At 39.2% G+C, this 12,686-nt stretch overlaps 1 protein-coding gene across 7 annotated transcripts in view; it reads right to left on the minus strand.

Moving 5' to 3' along the window:
- Gpr160 (G protein-coupled receptor 160) overlaps positions 1 to 12,686 on the minus strand; it is a 79,792-nt gene that overhangs the window by 23,657 nt on the left and 43,449 nt on the right. Inside the window, exon 1 of one of the 7 annotated variants that reach the window (XM_087630627.1) lies at positions 1,759 to 1,811. The gene's annotated coding sequence lies outside the window, so the exon portion shown is untranslated. 7 annotated transcript variants of the gene reach the window in all.

Genomic DNA, 12,686 nt, shown 5'->3' on the forward strand with positions numbered 1-12,686 from the left:
AAGAAAGAATATTAAAAGCAGTAAGGGAAAAAGGTCAAGTAACATATAAAGGCAGACCTATCAGTATCACACCAGACTTCTCGCCAGAAACTATGAAGGCCAGAAGATCCTGGACAGATGTCATACAGACCCTAAGAGAACACAAATGCCAGCCCAGGTTACTGTATCCTGCAAAACTCTCAATTAACATAGATGGAGAAACCAAGATATTCCATGACAAAACCAAATTTACACAATATCTTTCTACAAATCCAGCACTACAAAGGATAATAAAGGGTAAAGCCCAACATAAGGAGGCAAGCTATACCCTAGAAGAAGCAAGAAACTAATCGTCTTGGCAACAAAACAAAGAGAATGAAAGCACACAAACATAACCTCACATCCAAATATGAATATAACAGGAAGCAATAATCACTATTCCTTAATATCTCTCAACATCAATGGCCTCAACTCCCCAATAAAAAGACATAGATTAACAAACTGGATACGCAATGAGGACCCTGCATTCTGCTGCCTACAGGAAACACACCTCAGAGACAAAGACAGACACTACCTCAGAGTGAAAGGCTGGAAAACAACTTTCCAAGCAAATGGTCAGAAGAAGCAAGCTGGAGTAGCCATTCTAATATCAAATAAAATCAATTTTCAATTAAAAGTCATCAAAAAAGATAAGGAAGGACACTTCATATTCATCAAAGGAAAAATCCACCAAGATGAACTCTCAATCCTCATCTTCGATTGGTTTATATACAAGTGTGCAATTTCTAGGCTTGAAAGTAAAATGATGCTATCTGGTGCTGGATAGAGGAGCCTTATTTTTTATTATGGCAGCTTGCTATTTTTGTAACATGGTGATTTGGTTGAACACATTAAAGTACAGTAGTAACTGATCTCCCCCTCTTCCTGGATGAGTGAGGAGATGATTAAATGTTGATGTCAGCATCCATGAGCATATTCAGATGAGCTTCTGCTTCTGTTGAAAAGGATGCTGTGTTTGATTGTGGTCCGAAGCTTTGAAGCACTACTTGGCATCTCCTTCCTTGGAGGTCTCACTGTTTAAACATAACAGATTTGATAGCTTGTTGGTAAGGTGAGGTCCAGCTTGTCTCCACTAGGTCATCTTCATGTGAATCCGGTGGTTATACGGTTTTGTTCTAGGGATATTTCATTTTTTTAATAACGGTTTTAGCTGACATTCATGGAGAGAATGAATCCTTAGAAGTGTGCCACTAGTGAAAGGAAATCCTGTCTAGAGTATGTTTCTTTACAAAGCTGTGTCACACCATCCTTTGGGCCCTCTGCTGGAAAAGTAGAATCAAGTCTTAAATAATGCCTTTTAAATTATATCCTCTAGTATTATAGATGTAGGACAGTACTGTATCATACCTCTGTGGATGTAAAATAGCTTGTACCTGCTTTATGATACGTAGTAGTGACCGTGCTTTATCAGAGCTGTTTTTAATGATGTTGCTCAGAATGTTTTCTTTCCAGATGATGATTGAGAAGCTAATTTAAAAAAAAATGGTGCCAGGTACCACAAGAGTAACAGAACTGTGCTGTTTTCTCGGGTTTTGTTTTTTTACTTTTTTTTTTTTTAATGGAGTGTGCTGGATGTCTCTACAGTTTTGTTCAGATGACTGCAGAACCTGGAAAAGCTGTTGCTGCTGTTGATGCATAACACATTGCTATTACTGGTCTTTTTATATAAATATAAATATATATATACAGATATATAATTTGAATTTTTTGAAACTTTACCTGTGCTGTCAACTTTCGAAAAAAGTATCCCCGTTTACTGTGTTGAGTTGGCACTGTACAGAAATTAACAGCCATATTAGTCTAGAAATGTTGAACTTAAGTTTTTTCCATTTGTACAGGGGTAACACACTGTATTAAATATGTAAGGTCTTATATACGTGGGTTTGATTACAAAAACTAATAAAGTATTCTCTAAATTAAAAAAAAAAAAGAATAGTATGAACACAAAATAAGACAAGAAAAATGGTCAAAAAACCATAAAAAAAAAAAAAAAAGAAGTAGAAGCCTACAGAGAGGAATCGCAAAAATCCCTGAAAGAATTCCAGGAAAACACAATCAAACAGTTGAAGGAATTAAAAATGGAAATAGAAGCAATCAAGAAAGAACACATGGAAACAACCCTGGATATAGAAAACCAAAAGAAGAGACAAGGAGCTGTAGATACAAGCTTCACCAACAGAATACAAGAGATGGAAGAGAGAATATCAGGAGCAGAAGATTCCATAGAAATCATTGACTCAACTGTCAAAGATAATGTAAAGCGGAAAAAGCTACTGGTCCAAAACATACAGGAAATCCAGGACTCAATGAGAAGATCAAACCTAAGGATAATAGGTATAGAAGAGAGTGAAGACTCCCAGCTCAAAGGACCAGTAAATATCTTCAACAAAATCATAGAAGAAAACTTCCCTAATCTAAAAAAAGAGATACCCATAGGCATACAAGAAGCCTACAGAACTCCAAATAGATTGGACCAGAAAAGAAACACCTCCCGTCACATAATAGTCAAAACACCAAACGCACAAAATAAAGAAAGAATATTAAAAGCAGTAAGGGAAAAAGGTCAAGTAACATATAAAGGCAGACCTATCAGTATCACACCAGACTTCTCGCCAGAAACTATGAAGGCCAGAAGATCCTGGACTGATGTCATACAGACCCTAAGAGAACACAAATGCCAGCCCAGGTTACTGTATCCTGCAAAACTCTCAATTAACATAGATGGAGAAACCAAGATATTCCATGACAAAACCAAATTTACACGATATCTTTCTACAAATCCAGCACTACAAAGGATAATAAATGGTAAAGCCCAACATAAGGAGGCAAGCTATAACCTAGAAGAAGCAAGAAACTAATCGTCTTGGCAACAAAACAAAGAGAATGAAAGCACACAAACATAACCTCACATCCAAATATGAATATAACGGGAAGCAATAATCACTATTCCTTAATATCTCTCAACATCAATGGCCTCAACTCCCCAATAAAAAGACATAGATTAACAAACTGGATACGCAACGAGGACCCTGCATTCTGCTGCCTACAGGAAACACACCTCAGAGACAAAGACAGACATTACCTCAGAGTGAAAGGCTGGAAAACAATTTTCCAAGCAAATGGTCAGAAGAAGCAAGCTGGAGTAGCCATTCTAATATCAAATAAAATCAATTTTCAATTAAAAGTCATCAAAAAAGATAAGGAAGGACACTTCATATTCATCAAAGGAAAAATCCACCAAGATGAACTCTCAATCCTAAATATCTATGCCCCAAATACAAGGGCACCTACATACATAAAAGAAACCTTATTAAAGCTCAAAACACACATTGCACCTCACACAATAATAGTGGGAGATTTCAACACCCCACTCTCATCAATGGACAGATCATGGAAACAGAAATTGAACAGAGATGTAGACAGACTAAGAGAAGTCATGAGCCAAATGGACTTAACGGATATTTATAGAACATTCTATCCTAAAGCAAAAGGATATACCTTCTTCTCAGCTCCTCATGGTACTTTCTCCAAAATTGACCATATAATTGGTCAAAAAACGGGCCTCAACAGGTACAGAAAGATAGAAATAATCCCATGCGTGCTATCAGACCACCACGGCCTAAAACTGGTCTTCAATAACAATCAAGGAAGAATGCCCACATATACTTGGAAATTGAACAATGCTCTACTCAATGATAACCTGGTCAAGGAAGAAATAAAGAAAGAAATTAAAAACTTTTTAGAATTTAATGAAAATGAAGGTACAACATACCCAAACTTATGGGACACAATGAAAGCTGTGCTAAGAGGAAAACTCATAGCGCTGAGTGCCTGCAGAAAGAAACAGGAAAGAGCATATGTCAGCAGCTTGACAGCACACCTAAAAGCTCTAGAACAAAAAGAAGCACATACACCCAGGAGGAGTAGAAGGCAGGAAATAATCAAACTCAGAGCGGAAATCAACCAAGTAGAAACAAAAAGGACCATAGAAAGAATCAACAGAACCAAAAGTTGGTTCTTTGAGAAAATCAACAAGATAGATAAACCCTTAGCCAGACTAACGAGAGGACACAGAGAGTGCGTCCAAATTAACAAAATCAGAAATGAAAAGGGAGACATAACAACAGATTCAGAGGAAATTCAAAAAATCATCAGATCTTACTATAAAAGCCTATATTCAACAAAACTTGAAAATCTTCAGGAAATGGATAATTTCCTAGACAGATACCAGGTACCGAAGTTAAATCAGGAACAGATAAACCAGTTAAACAACCCCATAACTCCTAAGGAAATAGAAGCAGTCATTCAAGGTCTCCCAACCAAAAAGAGCCCAGGTCCAGACGGGTTTAGTGCAGAATTCTACCAAACCTTCATAGAAGACCTCATACCAATATTATCCAAACTATTCCACAAAATTGAAACAGATGGATCACTACCGAATACCTTCTACGAAGCCACAATTACTCTTATACCTAAACCACACAAAGACACAACAAAGAAAGAGAACTTCAGACCAATTTCCCTTATGAATATCGATGCAAAAATACTCAACAAAATTCTGGCAAACCAAATCCAAGAGCACATCAAAACAATCATCCACCATGTCCAAGTAGGCTTCATCCCAGGCATGCAGGGATGGTTTAATATACGGAAAACCATCAATGTGATCCATTATATAAACAAACTGAAAGAACAAAACCACATGATCATTTCATTAGACGCTGAGAAAGCATTTGACAAAATTCAACACCCCTTCATGATAAAAGTCCTGGAGAGAATAGGAATTCAAGGCCCATACCTGAACATAGTAAAAGCCATATACAGCAAACCAGTTGCTAACATTAAACTAAATGGAGAGAAACTCGAAGCAATCCCACTAAAATCAGGGACTAGACAAGGCTGCCCACTCTCTCCCTACTTATTCAATATAGTTCTTGAAGTTCTAGCCAGAGCAATCAGACAACAAAAGGAGGTCAAGGGGATACAGATCGGAAAAGAAGAAGTCAAAATATCACTGTTTGCAGATGATATGATAGTGTATTTAAGAGATCCCAAAAGTTCCACCAGAGAACTACTAAAGCTGATAAACAACTTCAGCAAAGTGGCTGGGTATAAAATTAACTCAAATAAATCAGTAGCCTTCCTCTACACAAAAGAGAAACAAGCCGAGAAAGAAATTAGGGAAACGACACCCTTCATAATAGACCCAAATAATATAAAGTACCTCGGTGTGACTTTAACCAAGCAAGTAAAAGATCTGTACAATAAGAACTACAAGACACTGAAGAAGGAAATTGAAGAAGACCTCAGAAGATGGAAAGATCTCCCATGCTCATGGATTGACAGGATTAATATAGTAAAAATGGCCATTTTACCAAAAGCAATCTACAGATTCAATGCAATCCCCATCAAAATACCAATCCAATTCTTCAAAGAGTTAGACAGAACAATTTGCAAATTCATCTGGAATAACAAAAAACCCAGGATAGCTAAAGCTATCCTCAACAATAAAAGGACTTCAGGGGGAATCACTATCCCTGAACTCAAGCAGTATTACAGAACAATAGTGATAAAAACTGCATGGTATTGGTACAGAGACAGACAGATAGACCAATGGAATAGAATTGAAGACCCAGAAATGAACCCACACACCTATGGTCACTTGATTTTTGACAAAGGAGCCAAAACCATCAAATGGAAAATAGATAGCATTTTCAGCAAATGGTGCTGGTTCAACTGGAGGTCAACATGTAGAAGAATGCAGATCGCTCCATGCTTATCACCCTGTACAAAGCTTAAGTCCAAGTGGATCAAGGACCTCCACATCAAACCAGACACACTCAAACTAATAGAAGAAAAACTAGGGAAGCATCTGGAACACATGGGCACTGGAAAAAATTTCCTAAACAAAACACCAATGGCTTACGCTCTAAGATCAAGAATCGACAAATGGGATCTCATAAAACTACAAAGCTTCTGTAAGGCAAAGGACACGGTGGTTAGGACAAAACGGCAACCAACAGATTGGGAAAAGATCTTTACCAATCCTACAACAGATAGAGGCCTTATATCCAAAATATACAAAGAACTCAAGAAGTTAGACCGCAGGGAAACAAATAACCCTATTAAAAAATGGGGTTCAGAGCTAAACATTCAGCTGAGGAATGCCGAATGGCTGAGAAACACCTAAAGAAATGTTCAACATCTTTAGTCATAAGGGAAATGCAAATCAAAACAACCCTGAGATTTCACCTCACACCAGTGAGAATGGCTAAGATCAAAAACTCAGGGGACAACAGATGCTGGCGAGGATGTGGAGGAAGAGGAACACTCCTCCATTGTTGGTGGGATTGCAAACTGGTACAACCATTCTGGAAATCAGTCTGGAGAATCCTCAGAAAATTGGACATTGAACTGCCTGAGGATCCAGCTATACCTCTCTTGGGCATATACCCCAAAGATGCCCCAACATATAAAAAAAGACACGTGCTCCACTATGTTCATTGCAGCCTTATTTATAATAGCCAGAAGCTGGAAAGAACCCAGATGCCCTTCAACAGAGGAATGGATACAGAAAATGTGGTACATTTACACAATGGAATATTACTCAGCTATCAAAAACAACGACTTTATGAAATTCATAGGCAAATGGTTGGAACTGGAAAACATCATCCTGAGTGAGCTAACCCAATCATAGAAAGACATACATGGTATGCACTCATTGATAAGTGGCTATTAGCCCAAATGCTTGAATTACCCTAGATGCCTAGAGCAAATGAAACTCAAGACGGATGATCAAAATGTGAATGCTTCACTCCTTCTTTAAAAGGGAAACAAGAATACCCTTGGCAGGGAAGAGAGAGGCAAAGATTAAAACAGAGACTGAAGGAACACCCATTCAGAGTCTGCCCCACATGTGGCCCATACATATATAGCCACCCAATTAGACAAGATGGATGAAGCAAAGAAGTGCAGACCGACAGGAGCCGGATGTAGATCGCTCCTGAGAGACACAGCCAGAATACAGCAAATACAGAGGCGAATGCCAGCAGCAAACCACTGAACTGAGAATAGGACCCCCGTTGAAGGAATCAGAGAAAGAACTGGAAGAGCTTGAAGGGGCTCGAGACTCCATATGTACAACAATGCCAAGCAACCAGAGCTTCCAGGGACTAAGCCCCTACCCAAAGACTATACATGGACTGACCCTGGACTCTGACCCCATAGGTAGCAATGCATATCCTAGTAAGAGCACCAGTGGAAGGGGAAGCCCTGGGTCCTGCTAAGACTGAACCCCCAGTGAACTAGACTGGTGGGGGGAGGGCGGCAATGGGGGGAGGGTTGGGAGGGGAACACCCATAAGGAAGGGGAGGGGGGAGGGGGATGTTTGCCCGGATACCAGGAAAGGGAATAACATTTGAAATGTATATAAGAAATACTCAAGTTAATAAAAAAAAAAAAAATATCAAAAAAAAAAAAAAAAGAATTCTCGGCTAAGGAATACCAAATGGCTGAGAAACACCTAAAGAAATGTTCAACATCCTTAGTCATCAGGGAAATGCAAATCAAAACAACCGAGATTCCACCTCACACCAGTCAGAATGGTTAAAATAAAAAACTCAAGTGACAACCGATGTTGGCGAGGATGTGGAGAAAGAGGAATACTCCTCCATTGTTGTTGGGACTGCAAGCTGGTACAACCACTCTGGAAATCAATCTGGAGGTTCCTCAGAAAATTAGACATATGGGGTTGGGGATTTAGCTCAGTGGTAGAGTGCTTGCCTAGGAAGCGCAAGGCCCTGGGTTCAGTCCCCAGCTCCGAAAAAAAGAACCAAAAAAAAAAAAAAAAAAAAAAAAAAAAGAAAAGAAAATTAGACATAGTTCTACCTTAGGACCCAGCTATAGCACTCCTGGGTATATACCTAAAAGATGCTCCAACATATAACAAGGACACATGCTCCACTATGTTCATAGCAGCCTTATTTATAGTAGCCAGAAGCTGGAAAGAACCCAGATGTCCCTCAACATAGGAACGGATACAGAAAATGTGGTGCATCTACACAATGGAGTACTACTCAGCTATCAAAAACAATGACTTCATGAAATTTATAGGCAAATGGAGGGAATTAGACAATAACATCCTGAGTGAGGTAACCCAATCACAAAAAAACCCACATATGTTATGCACTTACTGATAAGTGGATAGTACCCTAAAAGCTCAAAGATATAATCCACAGACCATATGAAGCTCAAGAAGGATGATCAAAGTGTGGATGCTTCAGTTCTTCTTAAAAGAGGGGACAAGGGGTTGGGGATTTAGCTCAGTGGTAGAGCGCTTGCCTAGGAAGCGCAAGGCCCTGGGTTCGGTCCCCAGCTCCAAAAAAAAAGAACAAAAAAAAAAAAAAAGAGGGGACAAAAATATTCATAGGAGGAGATAGGGAGACAAAGTTTGGAGCAGAGACTGAAGGAAAGGCCATTCAGAACCTGCCCTACTTGGGGATACAGCCACCAAACTCAGATAATATTGCTGATGCCAAGAAGTGCATGCTGACAGAAGCCTGATAGAGCTGTCTCCTGAGATGGTCTGTCAGAGCCTTACAAACACAGAGGCAGATGCTCACAGCCAACCATTGAACTGAGAATGGGGTCCCCGTTGGAGTAGTTAGAAAAAGGATTGAAGGAGTTGAAGGGGTCTGAAACCCCATAAGAATAACAATACCATCCAAGCCGAGCTCCACCATTCAAAGAATACACATGGACAGACCCATGGCTACAGGCGCATATGTAGCAGAGGATGGCTTTGCTGGGCACCTACGGGAGGAGAACCCCTTGGTCTTGCCAAGGCTTGATGCCACAGTGTAGGGGAATGTCAGGGCAGGGAGGCAGGAAGTGTTGGGTGGATGGGTGGGGGAACACCCTCATAGAAGAAGGAGGAGGAGGGATGGGATAGGGGGGTTATAGACAGGAAACCGGGAAAGGGAATAACATTTGAAATGTAAATAAAAATATCCAATAAGAAAATTTTAGGGGTCTGGGGATTTAGCTCAGTGGCAGAGCGCTTGCCTAGCAAACGCAAGGCCCTGGGTTCGGTCCCCAGCTCTGAAAAAAAAAAAAAAAAAAAAAGGAAAAAAAAAGAAAAAAAGAAAATTTTAAAAAGATACACAATTAGGCACATTATATAGAATGCATTAAAGTAAACATATTTAAAGTAAAGTTAGGCACCAACTAGAAGTCTAGGGTATAAGGAGTTTTTAATCTTGTAAGCCTGAACTCTGCTTTCTTCAAATTCAAATGTTAAAGGCCTGAACAAGAGTATCTCAGGATGGGCTGTACTTATAGAGAAAGTCTTTATAGAGGAAATGGAAATTAAGAGTTACATTTTAAATATACATACTGAAATGTTTAGAAAAGGGTTGATTTGCTTCAAAATCTGAAATGTGTACACTGGGGAGGAATGTGCAGTGAGGGTGGGGAGAACTGACTGTGGGAGAAGGATTATTTAATCTATTGCTATAGATGTTGTCACCGTGCTGAAGAGGCAGCTCAATCGAGTACAGCCCTAGCTTAGATGAGCCCTGTGCTCAATCCCCACCCCACCCCCAAACCTGTCACCTGAATGGCTTCACAGTCTTTGAAAAGCACTTTATTCTAAAGACACCTTACTAAAGCTCAAAACACACATTGCACCTCACACAATAATAGTGGGAGATTTCAACACCCCACTCTCATCAATGGACAGATCATGGAAACAGAAATTAAAGAGAGACGTAGACAGACTAAGAGAAGTCATGGGCCAAATGGACTTAACGGATATTTATAGAACATTCTATCCTAAAGCAAAAGGATATACCTTCTTCTCAGCTCCTCATGGTACTTTCTCCAAAACTGACCATGTAATTGGTCAAAAAACGGGCCTCAACAGGTACAGAAAGATAGAAATAATCCCATGCGTGCTATCAGACCACCACGGCCTAAAACTGGTCTTCAATAACAATCAAGGAAGAATGCCCACATATACTTGGAAATTGAACAATGCTCTACTCAATGATAACCTGGTCAAGGAAGAAATAAAGAAAGAAATTAAAGACTTTTTAGAATTTAATGAAAATGAAGGTACAACATACCCAAACTTATGGGACACAATGAAAGCTGTGCTAAGAGGAAAACTCATAGCGCTGAGTGCCTGCAGAAAGAAACAGGAAAGAGCATATGTCAGCAGCTTGACAGCACACCTAAAAGCTCTAGAACAAAAAGAAGCAAAAATACCCTGCAGGAGTAGAAGGCAGGAAATAATCAAACTCAGAGCTGAAATCAACCAAGTAGAAACAAAAAGGACCATAGAAAGAATCAACAGAACCAAAAGTTGGTTCTTTGAGAAAATCAACAAGATAGATAAACCCTTAGCCAGACTAACGAGAGGACACAAAGAGTGTGTCCAAATTAACAAAATCAGAAATGAAAAGGGAGACATAACTACAGATTCAAAGGAAATTCAAAAAATCATCAGATCTTACTATAAAAGCCTATATTCAACAAAACTTGAAAATCTGCAGGAAATGGACAATTTCCTAGACAGATACCAGGTACCGAAGTTAAATCAGGAACAGATAAACCAGTTAAACAACCCCATAACTCCTAAGGAAATAGAAGCAGTCATTCAAGGTCTCCCAACCACAAAGAGCCCAGGTCCAGACGAGTTTAGTGCAGAATTCTATCAGACCTTCATAGAAGACCTCATACCAATATTATCCAAACTATACCACAAAATCGAAACAGATGGATCACTACCGAATTCCTTCTATGAAGCCACAATCACTCTTATACCTAAACTACACAAAGACCCAACAAAGAAAGAGAACTTCAGACCAATTTGCCTTATGAATATCGACGCAAAAATACTCAATAAAATTCTGGCAAACCAAATCCAAGAGCACATCAAAACAATCATCCACCATGATCAAGTAGGCTTCATCCCAGGCATGCAGGGATGGTTTAATATACGGAAAACCACCAACATGATCCATTATATAAACAAACTGAAAGAACAAAACCACATGATCATTTCATTAGATGCTGAGAAAGCATTTGACAAAATTCAACACCCCTTCATGATAAAAGTCCTGGAAAGAATAGGAATTCAAGGCCCATACCTAAACATAGTAAAAGCCATATACAGCAAACCAGTTGCTAACATTAAACTAAATGGAGAGAAACTCGAAGCAATCCCACTATAATCAGGGACTAGACAAGGCTGCCCACTCTCTCCCTACTTATTCAATATAGTTCTTGAAGTTCTAGCCAGAGCAATCAGACAACAAAAGGAGGTCAAGGGGATACAGATCGGAAAAGAAGAAGTCAAAATATCACTATTTGCAGATGACATGATAGTATATTTAAGTGATCCCAAAAGTTCCACCAGAGAACTACTAAAGCTGATAAACAACTTCAGCAAAGTGGCTGGGTATAAAATTAACTCAAATAAATCAGTAGCCTACCTCTACACAAAAGAGAAACAAACCGAGAAATTAGGGAAATGACACCATTCATAATAGACCCAAATAATATAAAGTACCTCGGTGTGACTTTAACCAAGCAAGTAAAAGATTTGTACAATAAGAACTTCAAGACTCTGAAGAAAGAAATTGAAGAAGACCTCAGAAGATGGAAAGATCTCCCATGCTCATGGATTGGTAGGATTAATATAGTAAAAATGGCCATTTTACCAAAAGCGATCTACAGATTCAATGCAATCCCCATCAAAATACCAATCCAATTCTTCAAAGAGTTAGACAGAACAATTTGCAAATTCATCTGGAATAACAAAAAACCCAGGATAGCTAAAACTATCCTCAGCAATAAAAGGACTTCAGGGGGAATCACTATCCCTGAACTCAAGCAGTATTACAGAACAATAGTGATAAAAACTGCATGGTATTGGTACAGAGACAGACAGATAGACCAATGGAACAGAATTGAAGACCCAGAAATGAACCCACACACCTATGGCCACTTGATTTTTGACAAAGGAGCCAAAACCATCCAATGGAAAAAAGACAGCATTTTCAGCAAATGGTGCTGGTTCAACTGGAGGTCAACATGTAGAAGAATGCAGATCGATCCATGCTTATCACCCTGTACAAAGCTTAAGTCCAAGTGGATCAAGGACCTCCACATCAAACCAGATACACTCAAACTAATAGAAGAAAAACTAGGGAAGCATCTGGAACACATGGGCACTGGAAAAAATTTCCTGAACAAAACACCAATGTCTTATGCTCTAAGATCAAGAATCGACAAATGGGATCTCATAAAACTGCAAAGCTTCTGTAAGGCAAAGGACACTGTGGTTAGGACAAAACGGCAACCAACAGATTGGGAAAAGATCTTTACCAATCCTACAACTGATAGAGGCCTCATATCTAAAATATACAAAGAACTCAAGAAGTTAGACAGCAGGGAGATAAATAACCCTATTAAAAATGGGGTTCAGAGCTAAACAAAGAATTCAAAGCTGAGGAATGCCGAATGGCTGAGAAACACCTAAAGAAATGTTCAACATCTTTAGTCATAAGGGAAATGCAAGGGGCTGGGGATTTAGCTCAGTGGTAGAGCGCTTACCTAGGAAGCACAAGGCCCTGGGTTCGGTC

The sequence above is a fragment of the Rattus norvegicus genome, chromosome 2 (genome assembly GCF_021556685.1).
Source record: "Rattus norvegicus strain SHRSP/BbbUtx chromosome 2, alternate assembly SHRSP_T2T, whole genome shotgun sequence".
Lineage (NCBI taxonomy): Eukaryota > Metazoa > Chordata > Mammalia > Rodentia > Muridae > Rattus > Rattus norvegicus.